We start from the raw sequence: 26,411 nt of genomic DNA, 5'->3' as shown, positions 1-26,411 counted from the left end.
CAGATGACCAGAGGCATCTGTGCCCCTAAGACACAGTTGTACCCCCAGTGTAAAGCTAATTGGAAGCTTGCAACCTTGGCCCTGTCACACCATATTCCAACCCAATTTTGTCTAGTGCTTGTGCATCAAGAGCTAGACATCCTAGCTGACAGAAATAGTCTGTTTCCAGCTTGGCCTGCATGAGGAAGAGTCAGTGGTAGATCACAGCTTACAAAAATACACACACACACACACACACACACACACGTCTGATGTTTATGTGAACCTGTGAAATGACACAATTTTGTTTACATTAAATCAATGTACACATACATAAATACTTCTTAGGAAGATTATTATTTCTTATACATCTTGATCTATGTGACTACAGAATCAAGCCAGTCTTAATATGTAGGGGAAAATGTTGCAAATTAAATTAAAATTTCCCCAAATTAAAGCCCACCAGTTTATAAATCTTCATACCACATAAGCACCTGATATTTTCCCGGAAACATTAGCAACACCACCATCACCACTAATCACAGGAAAATTGTTGTGAGGCTTAATTAATACGTACTGCTTCACTTTATATAGCCTAAAGCTTGGGAAAGACCCTACTGCAGACTAAAATGTCTTGCTTTTCAACTTTACTAGTAATTTTTGTGAAATATCTCAACGGGGATTTTGCTTTCGTTTTTGTTTGAAACATCAAATATTCTCACAGAGCTCCTGTTTGTATGCTACATTGGTTTTTAACTTTCTTTTTTAACTTTCAGCATTTGGTAAGTCCCAATAAAATGAAAGAAAATGTGTTCATCCATCTTTGTTCTTCTTTAATAGAGATTTGTTTCAATCATGTTGTTATCTGCACTTGAAAATAGCAGGCTCATAGAATCTTAGTTTGAAGCTCAAAAATGTACATACAGCATAAAGGAAATCTTAGAAAACCAGCCACGTTGGCCTAAAGCCTCTTAAACCCTTATAAAAATGTATGTCTAAAGCATTATTAACATTCGTCTCCTACCTACATGAAAGTAATCAAAATGAAGTCAAGTTTCAGCTCACTGTGGCTCTCACCCACATTAAGCAGATACAGAAGAAAAGACAACTCCATTTTCTTACCTATATTCATCCTAAGTTTAGTCCAGGAAGAGAAGATTCTAGAATTTCCCACCTCTAAAATGAAAGCATGTTCTTTCTCTCAAATGCTTAACTGCTGACACATTATCCCCCTTGATCCAGTGGTATCCCTGTATCTTTCATTGGCCACAAGCTCTTTGAGAAAAATGATGTGCTTAAGATAAGATGGTGTGCTCTGCCACAGCTGATGTGGAAATGAAGGGCTTTTCAAACTTTCCTAATTTGGTGGTTGGGAATCCCCAGTGATGGGCTAAGTGGTAAGAAGATCAAATGGTTGGAAGCACAGAAGTGGGTCCGCTTAGTTTTTGATGCCAAGAACACTTCCAAAGCAGGCTTTAGTAGGCAGCGTGGAGAGGCAGCTGTGGCTCAGCTGAGGGGACTGCTGGTTGTTACATGTTTTTATTATCTTAAAATCCTTACACCTGCCAGAAACACCTCCCACTGGAGCAAGTTCAGCTCTTTCTTGGCCCTCTCCCTTCTGGAAGCAAACACAGAAATAGGGAAGTATACAAAGTGTAGGCAAGGGAATTTGCACATGTTCAAAAATATGGAACAAGCCATTGCCCTTCTAATGTAGCTTTCACAGAACTCTCCTGAGTCGTCCTGGTTGCCATTTGGACATTCTTCAAAGCAAGCATGAACACTCTTAGGACAGAACATTGTGCTCCACAAAAAAGGTTGCAGAATGAGAGAATCCCCTCCAGTATGCCCTGAGAAACTAGGGATTTGGTTTATAGGATGTCAACTTTAGAAAAATACACACACATGTGCACATACAGATATATATATACACATACGCATATATGTATATATACAAATGCACAAAGTATGTATTTGTACATGTATGTGTATAATGTTCTGAATCTATAATAATGCGTTTGTTGTAAACATTTAGAAAAATGTAGGAGGTATATGATACTATGTAATTCTAATGGACTTTCCTGGAATATCTTCCTCTCTATTAGTATTATCACTAAATATAATATTGGTATTATTATCAATATTATTAATAGCAACAAGTGTAGATAATGCAGCGAGGCACCCAAGCTTTTTAAGCCACCTCATGAGTTATAAAGACATGTTGCTGAAGACCATTACACTTTTACCTGAATCAATTCATGCAGCCCTAGGAGCTGAAAATGACCTTTTTCACTTTGCTATGTGTATTACAGGGGATTCTCTGGCCCCAGTGGAGCCAACCAAGGACTTTTCTCTCACAGCACCTGACAAAGAAAACAGATAGCGAGAAAGCCTGCAGTCAATCTGGGAATGGGGATGGAGGCCCTGACCCCAGTTCCCTGCTTAGAGGAAACAGGAAACTCTGTGCCAGCTGGGTGCATGAAGGGAAGCTTCTTCACCTTCTTGCAACAAAGTCAGAAGTGAAGATGTGACCCTGAGGGTCCCAGAAGCCCGTCTGCTTTACAGAGTGGCTGTGGGAGGGCTGAAGTTCCTCACGATAGCCTTGAGAGACATTTTCTTTCCCCAGCACAGTCTGTTTATTTCCTGTGAAACTGCTCTCAGAGCATGAAGCCACTGTATAGTGAGCCTGTGGTGACTACAGTGCTATGCCATATAATGGCAGTATTATTGGGAGAAATCACTTAATACCATCTTATATTAAATGGAAGAAATGTTTTAAATAGAATTTTTAGAAATCTAGAATACTAACACATTTTCACCATGGGTTTTTTGTTTGTTTGTTTTTTGTTTGTTTGTTTGTTTTTCCGCCGTGGGTTTTTTTTTTTTAACTAGGAAATACATTCATTTGTATGCTACCAAACATCATAAACATCTAGGTCTACTAACCACTAATAACTGGCATACTGGCTTTAAAGTTATTGAAATGAAAATTATTATAAACACCTAAGGTACTGATTTGTATAAACCTCCCTCTTTCTGAGTTCCTTTAAGAAAATTAAAGGGATTCTGTAAGTGTGAAAAATGGATCTTTTTTCACTACAGCCCTAAGCAAGTATCCTTCACCCTTGAGAATATCACTCCTTTGATTCAAGTCCCAATACTTGCCTAACGTTGCACAGGCAATAGTGACAAAGGTCACTGGAAGTTGGATACCCCACCCAGTGTTCCCTTCTTTCACCTGAAAAGTGCTCCATGGAAGATCTAAATTCTCATTAAAGAGAGAGTAGAAAGGTGTATTTTCCCAGGTATTGTCCCTTTTGAGAGACTAGAGAACATGTTGCTATGGTATGGTGCGTTATAACCTTTCAAGAGGTTTTACTTTTATTTTATTATGGGAAGCTAAAATTGAAAAAGTGAGCAAAAGTGATTGAAAAAATGAATTTTAGAGTTCGGGTTTCCTTTACTTCCAAGTTTGAAGCTTGTTTGGTTTTGATGCAGGGCAAGAATAACCAAGCATCTTCTCTGGGTCCATTTTTCAATGTTAATGGTATAAAATAAAACAAAACTCAAATATTTCTCTAATACCACCGGAGAGGTGTAGAGACAGAATTAACAAGAGAAAGAGGTACTTTTTCTTGCCCGCATTTACTTCTTTCATATTTGCTTCTGCTCTCAGTTAATTTTATGTATAGATATTGATAGAACAATGCCTTTTTCTAGGATACAATATGTATTCCCTAATGTGAGAACTAAACTACAGCCAAGGAATCTGAGTGTGTTGTCAAGAAAACCTCCATGATTTTATTCATCTCTATGGCTGATCCCACCATGTTGTCTAAGTTTCTTTTCCCCACCTACTGATCCATCCATGTGAACTCAGTTCTATGCAGTGATGGACAAGTGAGCATCATACTCATCAACTGTCATAGCAGTTCCTTTTTCCAAGCTCAAGTATTCCTCAGAGCTCATTTGCAAGAATTTTTCAAGAGGTACATGCTGCCTGTATTATTGTCTCAATCATTCTCCCATGGCTGAGAAACCAGTGTCCTGTAAACCTCAAGGAGCTGACAACTTGCGATTACTGTCCCAAGCAGAAACATCCCAAAATTGGGGCAAAATTCGATGTGAAAGAAAATGTAAAAGTAAATATAGAATTATCACTTTCAAAAGTGCACATTTGCCATAAAATAGACATAAATTCCCCATAACATCATAATAAAAATTAGACTAGAACTATCATATATGAAAGGTTAAAGTGATGATTTTTAATGAGAGCTAAGACAACTCAGGATATTGATAAGCTTTGCACCTGACATCTGTTGATTGCATTGATTCAAACTTATTTCTGTCTTGGGCTCCTGAATGACCTATATAAGATGAGTTGCTGGCTCTGATCCCTTCTCTCATGATTAGATGACCACAACTCATGATCTGTGTTGGTGGATATTCAGAGAGTTTGTGCATTGCTTGGCCAGCTGGGAGCACACTTATCTCCTGAGTTATTCCTCAGTTCAGGGGCCTGCTCCATTTGGTTGGGGGCAGGTTGCAGAGTTGGTTGAAGGGATGGACTGAATATACACTTTTTCACTGTGACTTTAGAGGCAATTAGACTATGACAAAAGGCCAGGTGGACCAGTGGTAATACACAAAGACTGGTGTTATGCCATGAATAAAAGAGAATACAACCTCTGCAGGACCTGGGGCCTAGGATGGAGGCAGTGAGCTGGTTAAAAGAAGAGGGGAGAATGAAGTGAGGAAGAGGAGGCTGAGCCTCACATACTACATTTCATTTTCCTTCATATCTCAGTGCTTCCAATACACAAGGGCAAATACTTGACTGATCTCCCTAGCCCTCACCCTCATCGAAGTCTAACATCTGGGACTGTGTTCATGCATGTGTGCGTGTGTGTGTGTGTGTGTGTGTGTGTGTGTGTGTGTCCCCTTATACATCTGCATTTGAAAGCTGTGGTATTAACATCTATTAAAGCCACATGATTAAAAGGACTTCAACCAGGGCCAGAGATTCCAAGCCATAGTAAATGCTTTAGAATTTTGTATAATTTCACTGAAACCATACAAATATGTTGCTATGAAATTGAAATACACAGAGGTATGGATGAACTTATATATTGCTAGAGGTTGTACAAATTGGTAAACACTTTGAAAAGGAATTTGACCTTAGGTATCAAGAGCTACCAAATTAAAAGTGCATGAATTTTGACCTGGTAATCCCACTTATGGGCTTGTGGGACTCCAGCCCAAGGAAACAGACTAAAAAACAAAAACAAAAAAAGACAGTCATAAGCATATGTTCATCACAGCACTATATACAATGGTGAAATACTGGGAACCATCTAAGTGCCCAATAGTAGAAGAATAGTGTGATGAACTATGGCGCAGACATTCCAAAGAATATTTTGCAACCTGTTAAACTGGTGGTTCTAAAGACTATGTAGCAATACTAAAAGTGTGCAATATAGAATACTGAGGAAAACCACAAAATGATGTATGCACTATGGTTGCAATTGTGTGAAATGTATATGTACATGGGCAGAGACAAAAATGATAATAACAGTAAAATAGCTGTGTAGAAGTTATGGTAGTAGGTGATTTCTTTCCTTGTCTATGGTTTATGGCTCTCAATGTACTTTTTAGCAATAAAAAGGAAAGAAAGTATGAGCTTATTCTTATCAAGAAAATGGCAATATGTGTGTGTGTGCATATATATATATATATATATGTGTATATATATATGGCAAGGCACCAAGAAGTGTATGTATGTGTGTCTGCCTGTGCACATGCACATATTTTAGGTTTCTCGGGGAGCAGTGACATTTTCAAATCTTAAATTTCAAAATGCAATTGTTTAGAAAGTAAAGATTTTGAGCATGAGAACTATGACTGTGAGACATTTCATCAGCACAAAATCACAAGTAGAAGATAGGTTTCATTTTATTTCACAGTGACAACCTGTTTCTATATATATCTATATAGATACAGATATAGATGTAGATATAGATATAGATATAGATATAGATATAGATTTGAGACAGAGCCTTGCTCTGTCACCCAGGCTGGAGTATAGTAGCTCGATCTCAGCTAACTGCAACCTCTGCCTCATGGGTTCAAGCGATTCTCCTGCCTCAGCCTCCTGAGAAGCTGGGATTACCCAGCCTACCACCACACCCAGCTAATTTTTGTATTTTTAATAGATATAGGGTTTCAGTATGTTGGCCAGGCTGGTCTCATACTCCCAACCTCAGGTGATCCACCTGCCTCGACCTCCCAAAGTGCTGGGATTACAGGCATGAGCTACCGTGCCCAGCCAACCTGTTTCAATTTTATGTCCTTAGTCATAAAATCTTTCAAAAGTTACAGGTGAAATTCCTTTAAAAAATTGTCACACTTTAAATGACAGTTTTGGAGCTCTAAAGAACATAAATATTTTTACTTTATCACATAATTGCCTCTAACTACCAGTTAATTTAACTGTATGACTGTAAAATTGTTTTCTAAAGTGACGATGTCCCAGCGGGATTGCATAAAACACCTTTTGCCCACACCCACGCCTATCAGCCTATCACCCTGTTCCTTTTGGCTGGCATATTACAGTCCTGCTAAGAGTTCACATTTCCTGCCTGAAAGAGCATGTTTAAAGCTACAGATGTATTGTAGCAGTGAGTATTAGACTTGAAAGAGAGCACACCAAGGGGCTAAAAAGACTTTAAAATCATGATTAGAAATGAAGTTGAGGTTTCGTTTGAAGATGTGAACCAGACTGTATTCAGATGTGTGTCAATACAAAGCATTTTTTCTCCTACATTTGTCCTGTCTTAGGCAGGGCATTTCAGTGTTGTTTGATAAGAAGGCAAAAAAAAAAAAAAAAAAAAAAAAAAAATTGAAATGTCTGTGAACTAATGCATTACATATGAGGGACTTTCCCAAACTCTGCTATAAAAAGTGGGTCACATTTAAAGATGTGTATGTTTTCAGAGAAATACAAGATTTCAAGAATAAAGGGGAAAACTATCCCAAGAGCAATGCATGGCAGGTGCACTCTGCTCTTAGCAACTCATGTTAGAAGGATGACAGCCAGAGTGTGACCAGAGAAAAAAGGTGAGGATGAGAGAAGGTATAGAAAGACATGGGAAAGGAAACCAACTTTGTTGAAGCACATCCTTTGTACCAGGGGATCTAGGCATTATCTCATTTCGCCCTCTCTGAGCGCTCCATGTTGAAAAAGCTATAAATGTCACCAAACTCTGTAATAAGAAAGTTGACCAACAGGAAGATAGGATTACTTGCTCAAGGTCACACAGCCTCTGTGTGGTATGGGCAGGATTTGAACTCAGATGCTCTAGTGTAGAGTCCTCTATTCGTAGCCTCTATACATTCTAGAGTCCATGTTCATAGCCATTATGTTCTCCAGCTGCCCTTCACAGTCAAGAGACAAGAATCAGAAGATGGTAGCTGCTTAGCCTGGAGAAGACGGTAGCTGCTTAGCCTGGAGAAGACTCCACTCAAGTTCTATGTGAATGAGTGGAGTTCACAAGCACAGTGCTACAGACCCAACGGTGGGCACTTTGAAAGAGGAGACACTCTTTGCAGGGGTCACTGATGTAGCCATGGAAGAAAACAAACTTTGTCACAGCACAGATGATCCTGGCCTTCCATAGATGGGAAAATGTGTTAATAAGTTACTTCAGCATTATGTGTTCCTTTCCCAAGAGAGCACCTTTTTGTTTTTCTCCGTTTTGTCATCTTGCTGCTCATTTTTAAGCAAGACATGGAACTGTGAAGCCAAATCTACAGTTACACACAGATAATGAACAATGATGTTACATGGAGGGCACACAGACCCTTTAGTCCTCCGTCATGTGTCACTGCTGTAGGTGACATCTGTGATACATCTCAGGTAAGGTTCTGTTTTGGTCGTGTAGCTTCTGTGTATTTTCTCTAATAAGCCCTCTGTGGGGAAGTGCTAAAGCAAGGCGGTCTGTGTTCTCAGGGGGATTATGGTGATCCCAGGATGAAACTATGCTCAGCAGGGCTCAATCCAGGATAAATGATTTATAATTACACAGGAAGACAAGACTTGAGCTGCACATGATTTTCGCTCTGATTGAAAATATCTTCGCATGCTGTAAGTAGGCAGTGCTTTTTCTGGACAACAATTGAGGCTTCGAAGCAGGCCCACTTTAAATGCAAATCCCTAATATATTCAGAGAATGGATATACCAATTGTATGCATACAACAAGTAAAGGTAGACTTGATCCTCTTGCCCAGGAGGATATTGAACAGGTTCTAATGAACAGAATGCTGGCTCAGGTAGTCTAAGGGAGGTAAGATATTTTGCAGAGCCCAGATGTACCCCTTTCAAGAATGTCCTAATGCTGCTCTCTCCCAATCCTGGAAACCTCTGTGATGGCCTCTGCCTCCCCACAGTCATGGTTCTTCTCATAATGGTTATTGTCATGCGCATCCATGTGAAGAGACCACCAAACAGGCTTTGCGTAAGCAATAAAGCTTTTTAATCACCTGGGTGCAGGCGGGCTGAGTCCAAAAAGAGAGTCAGCGAAGGGAGATAAGGGTGGGGCCATTTTATAGGGTAGGTAAAGGAAAATTACAGTCAAAGGGGGGTTGTTCTCTGGTGGACAAGGAGTGGGAGTCACAAGGTGCTCAGTGGGGGAGCTTTTTGAGCCAGGATGAGCCAGGAAAAGGACTTTCACAAGGTAATGTCATCACTTAAGGCAATGACCGGCCATTTTCACTTCTTTTGTGGTGGAATGTCATCAGTTAAGGCGGGGCAATTTCACTTCTTTTGTGATTCTTCAGTTACTTCAGGCCATCTGGGCATATACGTGCAAGTCACAGGGGATTCGATGGCTTGGCTTGGGCTCAGAGGCCTGACAGTTATCTGTTGTTAAATTCTCAATTCCCAGTCCCTAAAGATAACTCATTCATGCCATGAAAACTGACAAGTTAATTCAATCTAATATATTAATGGCACATAATATCTTAAAACACCACCCCTTCTATACAACACATTGCATTTTTTAATAACTTCTTGTTTTAACCTGAAATAGTAAGCAAAGAATATGAACTACATGATCATTCCTGAAAAAGTAGGGTGGGAACATTATGTGGGTATGTTTAGTCCAAATTACTAAATTTACTGAACTTCAGAATCATGTGGTGGTGGGGAGTCTCCTACAACACAGATTGCTGAGGCCAGCCACAGAGTTTCTGATTCAGAAAGTCTAAAGAACCCGAGTATTTGCATTTCTAATAAGCCCCCCACAGTTTCTACTTAGGAGACCATACTTTGATAATGATTAATAGCCCTGCAAGATCTACTCTAAACTAATGGCTTTCAAATGGCATGATGTAATAGGTGATGAGCACAAACTGGGTCAAATTCTCTTAGGGAAGCCAAAATATAGATACTTTCATGATAGTCAGAATAAATTATTCAGAAATGATCCACAGAACCGTACCTATCAGGCACGCATAAAACAGAAAATCTTCCCATGGAATATCTGGGGGGTTCCCCAGGGCCACTCATCATCCCTGTGTTAAGATGACCCTCATCAGCGCTTCTCTCCTTTAACACAGTTGCTTGGGGATTGACTGCACTTTGTGACAGTGAGAACAAAGACCTCATTAGAAGCCAGAATTCCAGCAGAAATGGAAATGCTACATTTATGTTTCCGGATGGTTTTGGCACATACCTTTACATGTTTTCTTTTTAATTGGTATACACTGTTATACTTAAAAAGATTATTTATCACACAAACAACACTATAATAGCTTTAACAGGAATCAAAATGGAAGAAGAAAATTATCCCGCAATCCCACCACACCAACAAATTGTTGCTTCCATTTTTGTGCTCCTTTCCGATTCCCCGTATGCACCCATAACTTTTCTAGCTGTAATCATAGCATGGATAAAATTTTGTTCTCTCCTTTTTCCGCTTAACATTATAACTGTGTTTGATGAATAGACAAGGATTATCATATGAAATAGACCAAGAAATAAATTTTTGTGAGAACACTTGCCTATCAAAATGTCAAATTTGTTTATGTTGATTACCTGTTACATATGAGGTACTATGCTGGGCATTGTGCATGTAATACTGTAAGAAAAAAAGTTTCTTGGCCTTCCTAGTATTTTTATCTCTTTTTTGTTGCTGTTGTCCTAGTATTTTTGTTATTGTCTGTGGGTCATGCTACAGAAGCGTGTGACATCCCTAAAGATACTTTGGAGACACAGAACTAAATGAGAAAAATTATGCAAAGTCCCTTTTCCCTTACTGCCTTTTCCTGCTGTGGAGCCTCCCTTCCCAACAGAATGAGCCCTAGGGAACTATCACAGGGCTGGGGCTGTGTGCTCCTTTTCTCACAGAATTGGACAAAGATGATGGAGAGCAGTAACTGGAGATGGTGTCTTTGTGTACCCAAAGTCAAAATCAAGTTTGAAAGTATTAAAGCAGGCTGTCAGTGCAAAAGCTGTCATGTGTCCAAAACTTGTCTTTCTCTCTTACTGCTGTATGATTCTGAGCATGCCAGTTCATCTTTCTCGGTCTTGAGTACCTCGTCACTAAAATGTACATAACAATGCCTACCTTAAATGACTTGTCATGATTAAAAGAGACATGTAGAGCATCTGATAGAGAACCTGACTTGTCATACAGTGTCAAGAAGTAAAAGCAGTTACCATTACTTATAGTACCCTCAGAGACCACAGGAGGGGCCAGTGTGGTGCAGAGGATCAGAATGGGGAAAGGGAAAGAAGGTCTAGGGGAAACTCAACAGTCACTTCATGTAAAATGACAGGAGTAAAGCACACAGCCCCAGCCCTGTGATGGTGCCCTAGGGCTCATTCTGTTGGTAAGGGAGGCTCCACAGCAGGAAAAAGTAGTGAGGGAAAAGGGACTTTGCATAATTTTTCTTATTTAGTTCTGTGTGTCCAAAGTATCTTTAGGGATGGTGCATGTAAAAGGGGTTTAAGTAAAAGGGGTTAAAGTAAAAAGGGGTGCCCATCACATAGCAGGCACTCTATCACTGCACTTTTGCAGAGTTCTCTCACCTGATTAAAATGAAAACACAGACTTGACAGTTAGCTCCCTACACTTGGAGAACCTACAGTTGTGATTTTACCATTTATTTAATTTGAGGTTAACATGCTGTTAAACATCAACACCTTCACAAACACAATGCTCAGTATGAACCAAATGCATACATAAACTTTTTTCTTGAAGTTGAAGTCTTGGGTGCCGCCTTCATTAAATACAGCTAGAGTGGCCTGCATGAGCTCACTAGTGCTCAGCCACCTGCCAAATGCAGGGAAATCAGCCTGAATTCCAATCTTTATAATAGATGAGCCAAGGGCTTACTACTCCCCTCATCAAACAGAACTGATATTGTCATTAAAGTTTAGTAGCTGTACACTTCACAGAGAGTGTATTTGCTATGTTTTGGTTAGGGAAATTACATCAGGTTTACATTTTCTTGTTAGTTTTGAATTTACTTCCTTGTTAAAGGCCAGTCAATACATTGGAGTCTATTAACGTCTTTTCATCAAAGGGAAAGAGCTGGTTGTTAGGTCTGGTAACTCTGCTATTAGAACGGGCCTGTTAATTTGTTACCCTACAGTGAATGCAAGGTCAGCTGTACTGTTGGTGGCAAAAGGATTTGAATATAAATTCCTTGCCATGAAGAGAAGCACTAAATGAAACCTACAATTCTGATGATGCCTATAGTGTCTTGGAATGTGCAATGCCAGTTTTACTCCGCATCCTTGAGTTTGGAAGAATGATCAAAACCGTGCAAAGCAGTCTCACCGGCCATCCGTAGACCTCTGGTACTCATTACTGGACACATCATTTCACTTCACTAGACCTCAATGATCCCATATGAAAAGGAACAACCATGCTAGATCATCTGTAATTTCTTTTACAGCACTAACCTCCTCTGACTTCATAGGACATACTGTCTATATTCTATCAGTATATTCTACAAACTGAGTGAAATGGATAGAACCAGGGTTGAGCTTTATTCATTCATTCATTTATTTAGTATATAATAACTATGTCAATTGTATACCAAGGTATTCTGCCAATGAGATAAATTACAGAGATAAATCCTTGTCTGAAGCTGATGCTCATATTTAACAGCAAAAGTAATGTACATAAAGAGCAGTGATTCAGGAAAGAAAGTGCCAAATAACCACAGACAAAATGTAGGATACATTGCAAGTTCAGAAAGGAGAGAATCATGAAGGGCTTCATGAAGGAGGCATTTTTTCCAGAATTTGAAAAATAGGGTGAATTAGGCAAGCAGAGACTTGCACAGGGTGAAAAGGAATGTAAAACATCTTTTTATGATGCTAACTGTCCTAAAAGTATAGGGCATGATTATCAATCAGGGAACCATTTACTCTTCATATTCAATTCAGTCTATTCACTCTAAATTATGCACTAGATATATCTAGGATTTCAGTAAAATCTATGAGACATGGAAAATAATAATAGCTTTGATTCTGCCTTCAATAAATGTGATTTCCCTGGGGATATTAAAAATAATAGTGCATAAAAAGAATAGTTAGGAGAAGAGTATAAGATAGCATCAGTGTAATTTCCAAAAATAATGGCAAAAATGGAAGCCAAAATGTCACAGAGAAGGGAAGTAGAGTGAGTTGGAGTAATTAGGAACAACATTATAAAGGAGGCTGATTTTGAGCAGAGTCTTGGAGCAGCGATGGGTTTGAAAGGGAAAAGATACAACATTCTAGAAAGTGCTAATAGATGAGAAAACTCATAGAAGCATGAGTAAGCTTATGATTTTGCATCGATAGATTAAGAGATTAGAAATGACGATTCAATCCATTTTGTTTGTCGAGTGTATCTCCCAAGCTGCTAGAACCAAAGGCATCTGGAAAGATATCATTGTAAAGATACAGCAAAGAGTCAATGCCCAATGCTGAGGAAATCAAGGACACAACCATTGAAAAAAGTCTTAAAGTGTCTCTCTTCAAGCATGACAGAATGGGGAGGCAAACAAATTCTCTCCCCAAAAAGCAACTATAAAACTGAACAAAATCATGAAAAACAATTATTTAATACTCTCAAAATTAACCAAGGACAGACAACAAATTAAGAAGCATCTATTCATGAAAAATACTGAGCTTCAGGTCAGAAGAATATAAGTTTGTGGTTTTCATGCCAGTGGCTGCTCCCATCTCCCTCTCAGCTTTCTCAGCTCATGAAAACAAACAGCCCTGCTACCCATGCTGGAGAATTATACATATTGGATCATTGACAGGTAAAACTTAGTAGAAGCTAATAGGGAGATCTAGGGGCCCCACTGACGTTACAGTTCTGTTTGAGACAGTCAATGGTTTGGAGTCAGAGATTAACAGAGAGTTCTGGGAGGGGAGATAGGATTAGGGGGACTGATAAGCATTCCACATATTCTGAATTGACTGGAGGCTGTGTGGATATGCAGGAAAGACTGGGGAAGGCTCAAGCCACCCAAAAATGCCAGGTCAATGGCGCATGGACACATTCTCAGAGGCAATAGAAGACAGACTGGAAGGAAGCAAAAGATAGGACAAATGAGAATGGCCTAAAATTTAAATGTCATTCCCAGCTAACACCCAGAAAATGGAAGCCTTACTGGCTGAAGGTGTTTGAACACAACTTCTGACCAATCTTGGGCTGAAGTCAAAGTTACACAGACACAGGAATGATCCCTAGGAAGTTAGACTAAAAATAAAAGAAAATAAATGATAATACTAGTAGGAACATCAGCAGCTATAGTTTACAGTGGAGGCAGACTTCACAGATACAGTCTATGTAAATTACTAAACAAACAAATAAAAACAAAAATAATCTTCAGAGGAGGAGAAATCAGAACCCAGAGTTGCTAAAATATATTATCTAAAGTGTATTCAACCAAAAGTTCCAAAGCATGTAAAGAAACAGGAAAGACCCGTATTCAGAGAGAAAAAAATGCAGTAAATAAAAACTGATGCTGGATTTAGCAGAAAAGACTTCAAAGCAGCTTTTATTAATAAGTTCCATAAGCTAAATAAATCTGTTTAAAGAACAAAAGGAAAGCATAATGACAACAACTCAACGAACAGAGAATTTCAATGAAGGGAGAGAAATTATTTTTAAAAAACAAAAGGGAATTCTGGAGTTGAAAAGTACAGTATCAGAAGTAAAAAAAATAAAGCGCTCAAGAGCAGATTTGAGATGGAAAAAGAAAAGTATGAAGTTGAGAATAGAGATTATCCAATCTGAAGAACAGAGAAAAAAATTGTTTAAAGAAAAATGAACAGAACTTCAGAAACCTGTGGAATAACATCAAGCATATCACATGCAACTGGAATTTTTAGAGGAGAAAAAAGAGTAAAGGAGGAATATTATGGGTTGAACTCTATTCTCCAAAAAGATATTAAAGTCTTAATTCCCAGAACCTTTAAATGTGACCTAATATGAACATTGAGTCTTGGCAAATGATCAAGATGAAGTCATTATCTCTGTGGGCCCTAGTCCAGTATTACTGGTGTCCCTACGAAAGGGGGAACTTGGCCGGGCGCGGTGGCTCAAGCCTGTAATCCCAGCACTTTGGGAGGCCGAGGCGGGCGGATCACAAGGTCAGGAGATCGAGACCACAGTGAAACCCCGTCTCTACTAAAAATACAAAAAATTAGCCGGGCGCGGTGGCGGGCGCCTGTAGTCCCAGCTACTCAGGAGGCTGAGGCAGGAGAATGGCGGGAACCCGGGAGGCGGAGCTTGCAGTGAGCCGAGATCGCGCCACTGCACTCCAGCCTGGGCAACAGCGTGAGACTCCGTCTCAAAAAAAAAAAAAAAAAAAAGAAAGGGGGAACTTTGGACACAGAAGAACCTGTGTAGAAAAAAGATTATGTGGTGATGCAGAGAAGCAAAGATTGCCTGAGTCTAACAGAAGCCAGGGAAGAGGGATGGAGCAGATTCTTCCCACATCCCTCATAATGAAACAACCTTACCAACACCTGCTTTCAGATTTCTGTCTTCCAGAACTGTAAGACAATAAATTTCTGCTTGAGTCAACCAGTTTCTAGTATGTTATTAAGGAGGCTCAGGAAACTAATACAAAACAGAAAAAAAAATTGAGGAAATAATGGTTTAAAACTTCCCAAATTTAATTTAAAAATTATTAACCTACAGATCCAAGATCAATGAATCTCATACAGAAATACTCTGGAGATTCACATCTGGACACATTACAGGCTGTTTATGGCCAAAGAAAAGGAGAAAATCTTGAAAGTAGCCAAAGAAAAATGATCCATCACATACAGGGTAATGATTAACAGCTGACTTATTGTCATAAACAGTGGAGTTTAGAAATCAGTGGAATGACAACTTCAATTGAGAGGAAAAAAAATCTTGTCAACCAAATCTTCTATATCCAGCAAAACAATCCTTCAGAAATGAAGGTGAAATAAAGACATTTCTAGATAAACAAAGACTGAAATAATTTGTTGCTATCAGATATTCCTTCTAACAAATATTAAAGGAAGTCATTTAAGCTGAAAGGAAATGACAACAAAGAGCAACACAAATCCTAAGAAAAAACTGAAGAATACAGGATATGTTAAATATAGGTAAATATAAATAATTCTATAAATGTGTTTTTCAATTTTTTATTAATTTTTAAAAATTATGTAAGATTTTATTAATAAGACACTGTTGGGCTTTAAGATGCAATATATAATGACAAAATTGCACAAGAGAGGAAGATATATTGGAGCAAAGTTCTCGTGTTTTACCAAATCTAAGTTAGTATTTTTCTAAAGTATATGGTGCTAAGTTAAGGTACATATCTCTATCATTATCCAAACAGGCTTTTTCAATAGAAATTGAATAACTTATTATATAATTCAAAGGACCTACAATAGACAACACAACATTTTAAAAAGAACAAAAGTGGAGGACTAATACTACCTGACTTGAAGGTATATTATTAATATAAAGCTACAGTAATCAAGATGGTGTGATATAGTCAAAAAAACAGATAATTCAATCAATGAAGCAAAGTAGATAGTCAAGGAATATACCCACACACATATGGGCAACTGATTTTCAACAACAGCAGAAAAGTAATTCAACGGAGAAGGTATAGCCTTTTCAACAAGTAATGCTTGATCAATTAGATATCCACTTGCAAAAAAAATAAAATAAATTGTAGATCCTTATATCAACTATGCTAAAAAATGATTTCAAATGCATTATAAACCTAAAATATAGGAACTTAGACTATAAAAATTCTAGGAGAAAACTTATGAGAAAATCTTCATAAGCTTGGTTAATCAATGAGTTTTATATTCAACATTAAAAACCACAAAAAGCTTGACAAATAGGATTTATTAAAATGGATAACTTTTGCATTTCAAACAATAGCTTTAAGAAAGACAAGACAGAAACTGAGAAAAATATATTTGCAAGTCATGTATCTGGTAAGAATTGAATAGACATCATACCAAAAAAGACATCCATATGGCCATAAGCACATGACAATATGCTCGATATCATTAGTTATTAGGGAGATGCAAATTAAAATCACAAAGATACATGCTAGAATGACTGTAGTAAAAAAAGACAGATGATACCAACAGTTGGAAACTAGTAACTTCATCCCTTGCTGGTAGAAATGTAAAATGGTACAGCTACTTTAGAAACAATTTTTTAGTTTCTTAAAAACTTAAATATAAAGTTTCCATAAAACCCAGCAATCTTAGTAAATTTGGTAATCTACTTAAGAGAAATATTAAAACATATATCCAAAAAACAACTTGTCTGAGAATATCCATAGTTTTATTCACAGAAGCCAAAGTTTGGAACCTACCCAAATGTCCATCAATTGATAAATGCATAAACACAAGATGGTATATCCAGTCGATGGATTACATTCAGCAGCAAAATGAACTACTGATACGTGCTGCAAACCGAGCGAACCTGAAAAATACATTCTAAGTGAAAGATACCAGATGTAAAAGACTACATAATGTATAATCTCATGTATTTCATGTATTTCTTCTTTTCTGAAAAGGCAATAGATGAGTCAATAGAAAAGTCAATAGATTGACTTTTCTGAACAGTCAATAGATGAGTGATTGCCTGGGCTAAGGATTCGAAGCTGGAATTGATTACAAATGGGCTCAAGGAAATTTTATTGTGTGATGGGAATGTCTAAAATCTGGAATGTAATGACTGTTGTACAACTTTTTAATGATTTAAAAATCATTGAAGTGTAACCTCTAAAAAGTCTAAAAGTTCATTAAAATTCAAGAAAACAATTTGAAGAGTTAGGGATATAAATATATGCCACTATATAGGCCACTCTTCTCATCAGGAATAATAATTTTTTAAAAGGCTGAATGCCAACTGTTCTTGATATGTTATGTCTCCTCTACAAGGAACACCTTTCTTCCTACCTCCCCCATCTCCAATCCTACCCTTTCTTCAGTAATCATCTCCACAGCCCTTCCTGAGCTTTCTGATTAGATGATCATACCATTAGTTCCCAATAGCACTTTATCTATAGTTTTCTTCTTACATTGCTCATTCTCCTCTTTGTATTATAATGAAGTCTTTGTGTGCCTTATCCCTTTTATTGTCTCTTTCTTTTAAGAGCATTATGAGGACAGTAAATAAGTCTTACTTATTTTTAAATACCCAGCGTGTTCTAGGACCATAACTGACATGTAGAAAATGTTTAACCAGTACTTACAAAATTAATAAAAGCATCACATTTACATAAGTTATGTATCATCATAAAGAGCCACACAGCTTGTACTTTACCAAAGATAACTCTTCGGCCAATGTCCTGTGGCAAAAGATAAGGAACTGCCCTCATGTCTTCCTTCATGCTCCCAGACAAAGGCCAGTGCGGACAGATGGAAGGCTCTACTTTCTGCAAGTGTAAATCTGTGATCAGCATCTCCTTTGTCATACTTCCTTGGAAAGATTTCTGACTACCATTTAATTATGAGTTCAAAGAAACCTGACCCTACATCGATGACATCTCCAAACAATCTTCATGCTCATTTATAAATCATAGAATGTGCGTACTCATAGGTCTTGAGACTGTGTACAATGCACGTAATGCCCATGCAAGCTCCTCTGAAAGATATTAAAAATACCAAAGACAGGAGTCAGCCTGCCTATACAAGCTTGCCCACCATCTTCTTGAGAGAAGAAATCCCCTCCCTGGAGGCAGTAATGAGGAAAATGGTGGTATTGAAGCTTGTAGTTTTCAGCCCCATTTCTGGGATGATACTGTGGGAACTTAGGCAATTACTTAAACTCTAAGCCTTTATTTCTTCATTTGTGATGTGATAAGAATACAGGATATTAATGTAGATCCCCAGTCCCTTATCTGCAATTGCAAATTCCAGAAATTTCTCAAAACAGAATCTTTTTTTATAACTTGTTTGATGTTAAAACCTGACCTGATCTGAACTTACTTGAACTGATATGAGACTATTTATAGTCTTCATCTAATCCCACTTAATGAGAATATGCATACTTTTAGCTGAAGAAACACAACTATGTTTGATTACAGGATGCTAGCCTAGATACTGATAGGGACAGGAGGCAGAGAAATTCTAAGGAGAAAAGGGCAGTGTCCCTGGTGAAACCCTCAAGCTGAAAAGCCTGAGACCACGACCCAGAGTGAGAACTTATATCCCTGATTTCCCACTAGAATGTTGCCTTTTCCTAAACCACCCATGACCTCACCCTACCCCATCCTGTGCCTGTAAAGACCCCAGACTCAGCCAGCAGAGAGGAAGAAGAATCTGGACATCGGGACAACTACAGCTGGATGTTGGAGAGAAGCAGCTTGACTTCAGAGGGACAGCTTGCAGCATAACTTCAGAAAAGAATGCCAGACTTCAGGAGAAGATTACTTATATCCCCCATTCCCTTTCAGTTCCCCTTGCCACTGAGAGCAACTTTCACTGGCAATAAAATTCCCCACATTTACCATCCTTTGATTTGTTCATGCGACCTCATTTTTCCTGGATGCTGGATAAGAGCTTGGGAGCAAGTGCAGTTACAAAAGGGCCCACTGAGCTGTTAACAGTTAACCTTTCTGAAGATGGCAGAGCTAAAAGAGCACAGTAACACGCCCACTGGGGGTGCAAGAGTCGCAGGCACCCCATTAAAGACTGCTGCAGGGCTGGCACAGAGTTTGCTCCTGCTGGTGCCCAAAAGCGCTTGCCCCAGCTCCTGCACCCACTCATCTGCACACTCCCTCCTGCGAGGGGTGGAGCACAGCAGGTCTGAGTGAGTGGAGATCATCCCTGCCAGTGCTGAATGGGGCAGCTGGTGGTTCCAGCACTCATGTATTCCAGTTCCCGTTTCATTCGCTCGCGCACTCCCTCCCATGAGGAGTTGAGAGCAACGGGCTGAGTAAATGGGGCACCCTTGTCACAAGTCCTGCAAAGGGGTCAGGGAAATATCCTTCTTCAGTTCTGTTGAGGATGTTTTAAAATATATGATACATGCACTCTGTTGCCTTTCTAAAATCTGTACAATTCTGAATCTGGGAGGCATCGAACCACAAGGGTTGTAGATAAAGGATTGGGAGCCAATTTCTACTTCTTAAGTTTCTGGGATGAGGAGGAATTAAATGAGATACAAATGTGTAGTACATAATGTATTGCCCTCTCCCCTTCTCTTTTCTCTACCTCTATCATTGTAAAATTCCAGAAAAGTGGAATTGGAAATGCAAAATATATTTTATTCTGTACATGGCAGGAAGTCAGCAAAATTTATCTTCTTCATCCCTGCACATGAGTTTTAGAACCTCTCTCCCTTCACTTTTGGTGTTTCTGTGTTCATCCTGTCACTACTTAATTTTTTTCCTTAATTTACGACTGAGTTACAGAAGTTTAAATATTTTTGAAACATCGCAAAACCCCAAGGAAAGACTCTAATCATGTAATGAAAGAAGCAGCTTATTATATAGGGATATAGGCCTTCACAGTTACTTTCCTAGCATATAACTTTGAGTTGGTCACATAGTCTCCCAGAGTACCAGTTACCTCATCAGCAAAATTGAGATAATGTCTGACAACTGACAACAGCAGATGTCTGGATGAGGTCATTCCTTGAGGTCACTGCCAGCACTGAAATGTGTGATTCTGGGATTCACAAGAGTCAGAGGATATTCCCAAAGCCTTTGGATCCCAGTGTTTGAGTCACTACCTGCTTTGACAGATTCATGCTAGGCCCACTTTGGCCTTGTTGAGTAAGAGGGAGATCCCTTCTTCCAGTAGTAATGAGTGGAGACGGTAGGAGGCCGACAATGGGGAAGAGGAAGAGACAATGACAAAGTAAGCCTGGGGTGTGTTCACTTGAACCAAGTGAGCTTCAAACTGCAAAATGTGCATGCATCAGGTATTCAGAGCCCAAGGAGAGTTCCAACATCTGTAGGGACAAGAAGTGTGTCCCTGGGGCTTCCCACGGTGACGAAGAACATAGAGTCATTTTCAAGAGCTTCTTAGATTATTTTTGCTTTATGCTAAGTTGGAGCTCCTTTGAAATTAGTAACACCTTAGAGATTAGAAAATCTGGACTGTACCACTTACAGATTGCATGACTGTGAGCAAGTCATTTAACCTTCCCCAACCAGAGTTCCACATATGGAAAGGGCAATGAATACCTCGCTCCTGAAATTGTTATGAGAATTCAGTGAGCTAATGCATGGAAAGTATTGCTTCCAGTACCTATCATGTGATAGTGTTTAACACTGGCTAACCGTACAGTCCTGACAAAAATATGAGGAGTTCTGAAGGAAGACGGAAGATGTTTTTGCTTTGTTTGTTTAAGAAGAAAACAAGAGGGTGTTACAGAGAAAAGAAAATGAATGAGCCTAACCTTTTGCTCCTTTGGACGAGAAAATATCAGCCTCTCTTTACTCTTCAAAAACAGGTCATTGTTGGAAGCTGAAATTTGTTTGGAATTATTCTGCCACCAGAATTTATAGTGGCTGTGGAATGGCATGAAAGAATAGACAGGTCTTAGAGGAGGCTCAAAAATTCATCAGAGACTTTCCCATTGAAGAGTTTTTATATAAACTTCTGCTTTTAATTATAATGTTCTGCATATTTGGTCTGCATTCTCCATTGTTATTTGAGAGAGGTAACATGATAAAACAAAAAGGATGTGAAATCTTACATTGGAAACCCTCGCTTTGAACCCTGGTGTTTATGTTAGGAGTAACAAATTAGAAAATTTAAGAAAAATTTAATAGTGAGGAAAAATATGTATGCATATTCAAATAAATAAACTTCAAGCAAATTAGCAAATAATGTTAAAGGACATAGTACATGGTTGAAAAAAATGATTATACTAGTTAGTGTTCCTCATATCTCAAAATTATTCTTTCTTCCTCATGATCTTTGCTCTCATTTCCTAACCATGGAATACTTTTCCTCTAAATCTTCCCGAAGTGATTTCCCTCTCTCATTTAGGTTTCCATCAGAACGTGACCTCTTTGAAAACCCATTCCTGGACACTTCTTTCGTATGTGAACACACACATTCTCACTATTCTCTGCTTTCCTTCAATTTGTATTTCCTGCTAGTTCTTATCACTGTCTAATATTACAGTATATGCTTATTGCTTACTTTCTTGTTGTCTTCCTGCACTAAAGTTTACCAGGTATGGGACTCAACAGGCTCCTAAAAGTAGACTTGGGATATGGTAGGCCCTCAGCAAGAGATTGTTGAACAGATAAATGAACAAATGAATTCGTGAAAGAATGAATGAACTGAAATCACTAGGGAAAAGACAACCAACTGAGAAATCTACCAAAAAATTTAAATAGGCGATCCCGAGAATGAGAAACCCACATGGCCAATAAGCATGAAATAAGGTTCAATGTCATTAGTAATGGAGAGTTTCTATTTACAACAAAGTGCTATTATTTAACCCCAGTGAAATTTTTAAAACTAGGCAATTCAAATTTCAGAGATAATGTAGTTTTATCAAAGCTTGTATTCACTGCTGGTAGAGATGTAACTTGGAGACCAAAGTGGCAATATCTGATAAAACTGATTATGTTTATCGATAACCTGTAAACTGTTACGCTTAGTCCAAAAATAATTCCGGTTTTTGCTGTTGTTTTAATGACAAAAACTTCAATGACTTTTGCACCAAAGTAATAACATTGTTTCCTCTATAGACACTATTTCCGTTATGGTGATGATCATCTTTGTAGCAATGCTTATAATAGTGTACAGTCATAAACCACCCAAATGTCCATTGGTAAAAGGAAGGATAAGTTAATTACAATGTGATCGAGTGATGGAGTACTATTAAATATAGTAAAAGTGATTTAATGTTGAGTGACAATGCAAGTTTACAAGCAATTCTATATATCATTTGTAAATAAAACAAGTACCTGGCCCATTGCATTACATTACATTGCATTGCATTACATTACATTACATTACATTACATTACATTACTTTAGTTTTATTGATTCCTCTGCAGAAAAGGAAAGGAAAGAGAGGAAAGCATAGCATTATTTTTCTATAATTTTTTATTTCTTTAATAATTACATCTCAGATAATATGACAAAATGTTAATCATTCAGTTCTAGTGATGAGCACATAAGTATTTATTATGTGTCCTCAGTCAGTTTCATATTTTGTTTTATTTTCCCATATTAAAAATCAACAAAAATAGGCACCAAACTTACTGGTACTGTGCCTAGGGCAAGTTGCTTCATCTTAAGAATTAGGATATCTACTTCCTCTATTTTAGGTTATTGCAGATACTAAGTGAGCTAACACACCTAACAGTGCTTTTTAAACTATAGAGCAGTATGTTATTATTATGGCCATCATTAATTCCCCACTAATGGATGCTAAGTAGAACAGCAGTTTTCAAACTGTGCTCTCTGGAATTCTACAGACCTTTATGGACCTCCAACGCTTTCATGAAGCTTCTTGGGTGCTGTTTGGGAAAACGAGGAGACGGGGCTTCAGGCTTTAGAACCCATTTCAGTTTGAAAGGCTTTAACTTTGATCTGTTTTCATGTTGGACCTGGAAATAAGGTTTCCATTAAAGAAAATGTATAGGGCTTTATGGTGACTATACATTTTCACCTGTTACATGAAGCTGTAAGAAATGTCACATGACTTCATTTTTTTCAAAATTAAATTAAATGTGATTCTGGTTCTACATCTCCATTCCACCTCGCTGCTGGGTAATTCAGTATCTCTTATTACTGGCTCTCCCTTTCTGCCCTGCCCTCTGTCCTCTAGAAGCATACAAGTTTCTAGGGGTCTTACAAAGCAAAACCTTTCAAGAGAAGACTGTGGCCTATGGTGCCCATGGTCGTTGTTGATATGCTTTTCATACAAGGTGATGTGAGCCCTTAGGTCATTCCGTGGATCCTGAACCACCTCGGGCACAGGACACTTTCAGCAGTGAGAGAACAGGTACTTGGGTCCAGCCAACCAAGGGGACCACACAGCAATTCCCCTCAGAGGACCCGACAGCATTCTAGGGCACCCTGTAGGTCCCCAAACACATTCCCATTCTAGTCTTGGAACTTCACTTGCCCAGGACCGACTACTTCCACCTTTAAAGGAATACAGAAGCTGGACACTTTCTTGGAATGGAAAAGGGAAATGCAGTGAGGGAAATAAACATAAATTAATAATTTAGTAAATTGTCTTGCTATGGATCCTTTTATAAAGATTTGAGGCCCAGTGCAGTGGCTCACACCTGTAATCCCAGCACTTTGGGAGACTAAGGCGGGTGGATCACCTGAGGTCAGGAGTTCAGGACCAGCCTTGCCAACATGGTGACACCCCATCTCTACTAAAAATACAAAAATTAGCTGGGCAGGGTGGCAGGTGCCTGTAATCCAGCTACTCAGGAGGCTGAGGCAGGAGAATTGCTTGAACCTGGGAGGCAGAGATTGCAGTGAGCCGAGATCACACCATTGCATTCCCAGCCTGGGCAACAGAGGGAGACTCCATCTCAAACAAAAAGATTTGAAATTTCTGACCTAGAGCTATATCTCCCTGCATTTCATTTGGTTTTCTTTTTACTGTGAAGTCTTTTTATTAAAATCAAAAAATTTCAAAATCTGGCGCTGCCCCACCCCATTCTGACATCCTCAACACCTGCTCTGACTGCCCCAGTGATCTTTTGTGCCATGTGATTGAGGAAATGTGGAGACCTGTGAACTTATAAAGGCTGGTTCCAGGCTAGATGTCCTGCACTGCATGTAGGTGGCCCACTGGGCCATTACTCACCTGCACCAAGCTTTTTGTTGTAAATCTTATAATCATCTTGTGAGTGGTACAATTACATGAGGTTTTTGTGTGTGTTCAATGTTTTTGTTTAGTTTAAAGGTTGATATTTAAATGTGTCACAATTGGTGAAACTTCTTTTTGACTTTTTATTTTTTAATTTATCTTTGAAAAAAAACTCAAGTATTTACCACTTGACACCTGAGATTTCCCTAAGTGTGTCTTCATCGAAAGGGCTTGGAACTCTAATTGGATTATTGCTTTTGTTCTCAGCCTGGACTGGTCAGCCCCAGTGCTACACCCCAGCAGGCCCGGTGCCAGCCTCATCCAGTCAGTAAGATCTTCCCTCCACTACCCAAGGCATGCACAGTTCAGTCCTGAGTCCAGGAGGCTGTCCCTCAATGCAAGACAAATCAGGGTACTTTATAGCTCTTCCCAGACTGTGCCATCCCAAATGATTAAGTTGTGGCCAAAAGACACAGCAAGGTCCCACCTAATGCATTAGTGGGTTAGAAGAGGCCAGGAGTGTCTAAGTGATGGAGTGGCCTGATGCTGTGAAAAACACTCCATATGTTTCAGATAATCTGAAAAGAGTCACTGAGGTGCAGACATTTTTGGGCTCTCCCAAATATGCATCTAGGGCTGGGGAGTTTTAGACTCTATGAATAGATCCAAAAGCTGACATACATTTCAGACTGTGTAATACAAAATGCTACAAAATAGCAAACTTGATCTGAATTCTCCCCCGCTCCCCACTCTTCTCCTGCCTGCCTGCAAGCTGTGGCTCAGTCTTTATCTTACACATTCACTGTGACTTTTTTTTAATTGACAGGGTCATGAGTTCACTTCTGATGGAGAATTACTCTTCTGCCCACTTGCTTAAAATATATTTGAGGCCAATATTAAGAGCATAGCTGTACTCACTCTGTAACTGGAAAAGAAAAAAAATAATTCTGGAGCCCAATTTGGAAGAAAGCATTTGAAAATAAAACAAGGAATATTTTCAGAGGCTAATGCTCCTGGAATTTATTCAAGTGGCTGCCATGGCCATTGGCCTCAAGAATGCCAATTACAGATGCTCTGCTGTCTGATTAGAGCATTCTTGAGTCCAGAGCAGTACATTAAGTCAAAGGGTAAGTCTTTGAATTCTGCAATGAATTTGATTAACCATTTACAATTATAGAGTGATTTTAAAACATCCCAGAATCATCATCAATCTTCAATCCGGGTTTAAGAAAGCTAAATATCTGATGCGGAGGACTATTTTGTGGCTGGGATGGTTTCCTGAAAAAGCACTGTAGAAAACATTCTGCTAAAAGTTTTACTTAACAGCTGTGGTTTAGGCATATTTAGAGTTCTGTAGGCCTCATTGGATAATGATTATGGGAACCACAGATATTGAGGTTTTGCAAGATCATTTTTTGGTACAAAATAGGAAATTGCCCAAGTTTTGGTTAAATTATGAAAATGCGGGGTCTCAAAATTTGGCTATACACATATGTGTCTGTGTGCATGTGATATTTGTGTGTACATGTACGTCCTTTAGTTCATCATTACCTGAAACAAACAAAGAGATGATTTTTTCTTCTGGCAAAAAGTCCTTGAAAAACAAAACCTATTATTTTCTGGTTGGAATTGAGTTTCCTATCCAGTACTTAGTTTAAAGTATTATAGAAACAGAAGCCAAATTACACATTGTCATAGGTTTAGATCAACATCACTTCTGACTCTAGATGAGGTTGAAAATTTCAGCCTAGGAAATACCTCCTTGATCACGAAGCAGTACAGGTTTCTGAAAGTAAAGGCCATTGGGTCAGTACGATCATCTCTGCATTAGATGTCATCCCTAGGGAATAACTAGTTCTAAAATCTTTTTTAAAATGTGTCTGTAATAGTGGCTAGTTTCCTCTGATCAAATGTATATTAAATGAGGTTTATGGGTCATTTTCAATTTTTGAAAGACTTTTTATATCAGCTATTTTTATATAATAAATTATTTTTGTATTAGTCTTTGTGATGTTTTGAGTCGCCTATTGTAATATAACATACATACACAACAGTGCCTTAAATTCTTTTATAATTGTTTTCCTCCTATTGTCGGTG

The 26,411-nt window shown here is 38.6% G+C and overlaps 1 protein-coding gene across 4 annotated transcripts in view; it reads left to right on the top strand.

Moving 5' to 3' along the window:
- Positions 1-26,411, top strand: part of LOC105490833 (semaphorin 6D) — a 591,034-nt gene that overhangs the window by 362,451 nt on the left and 202,172 nt on the right. The window lies entirely within an intron of this gene.

This window comes from Macaca nemestrina, chromosome 7 (genome assembly GCF_043159975.1).
Source record: "Macaca nemestrina isolate mMacNem1 chromosome 7, mMacNem.hap1, whole genome shotgun sequence".
NCBI classification, from domain to species: domain Eukaryota; kingdom Metazoa; phylum Chordata; class Mammalia; order Primates; family Cercopithecidae; genus Macaca; species Macaca nemestrina.
Note: the sequence above shows the minus strand (reverse complement) of the source record. Positions and strands in the feature narration are given on the sequence as shown.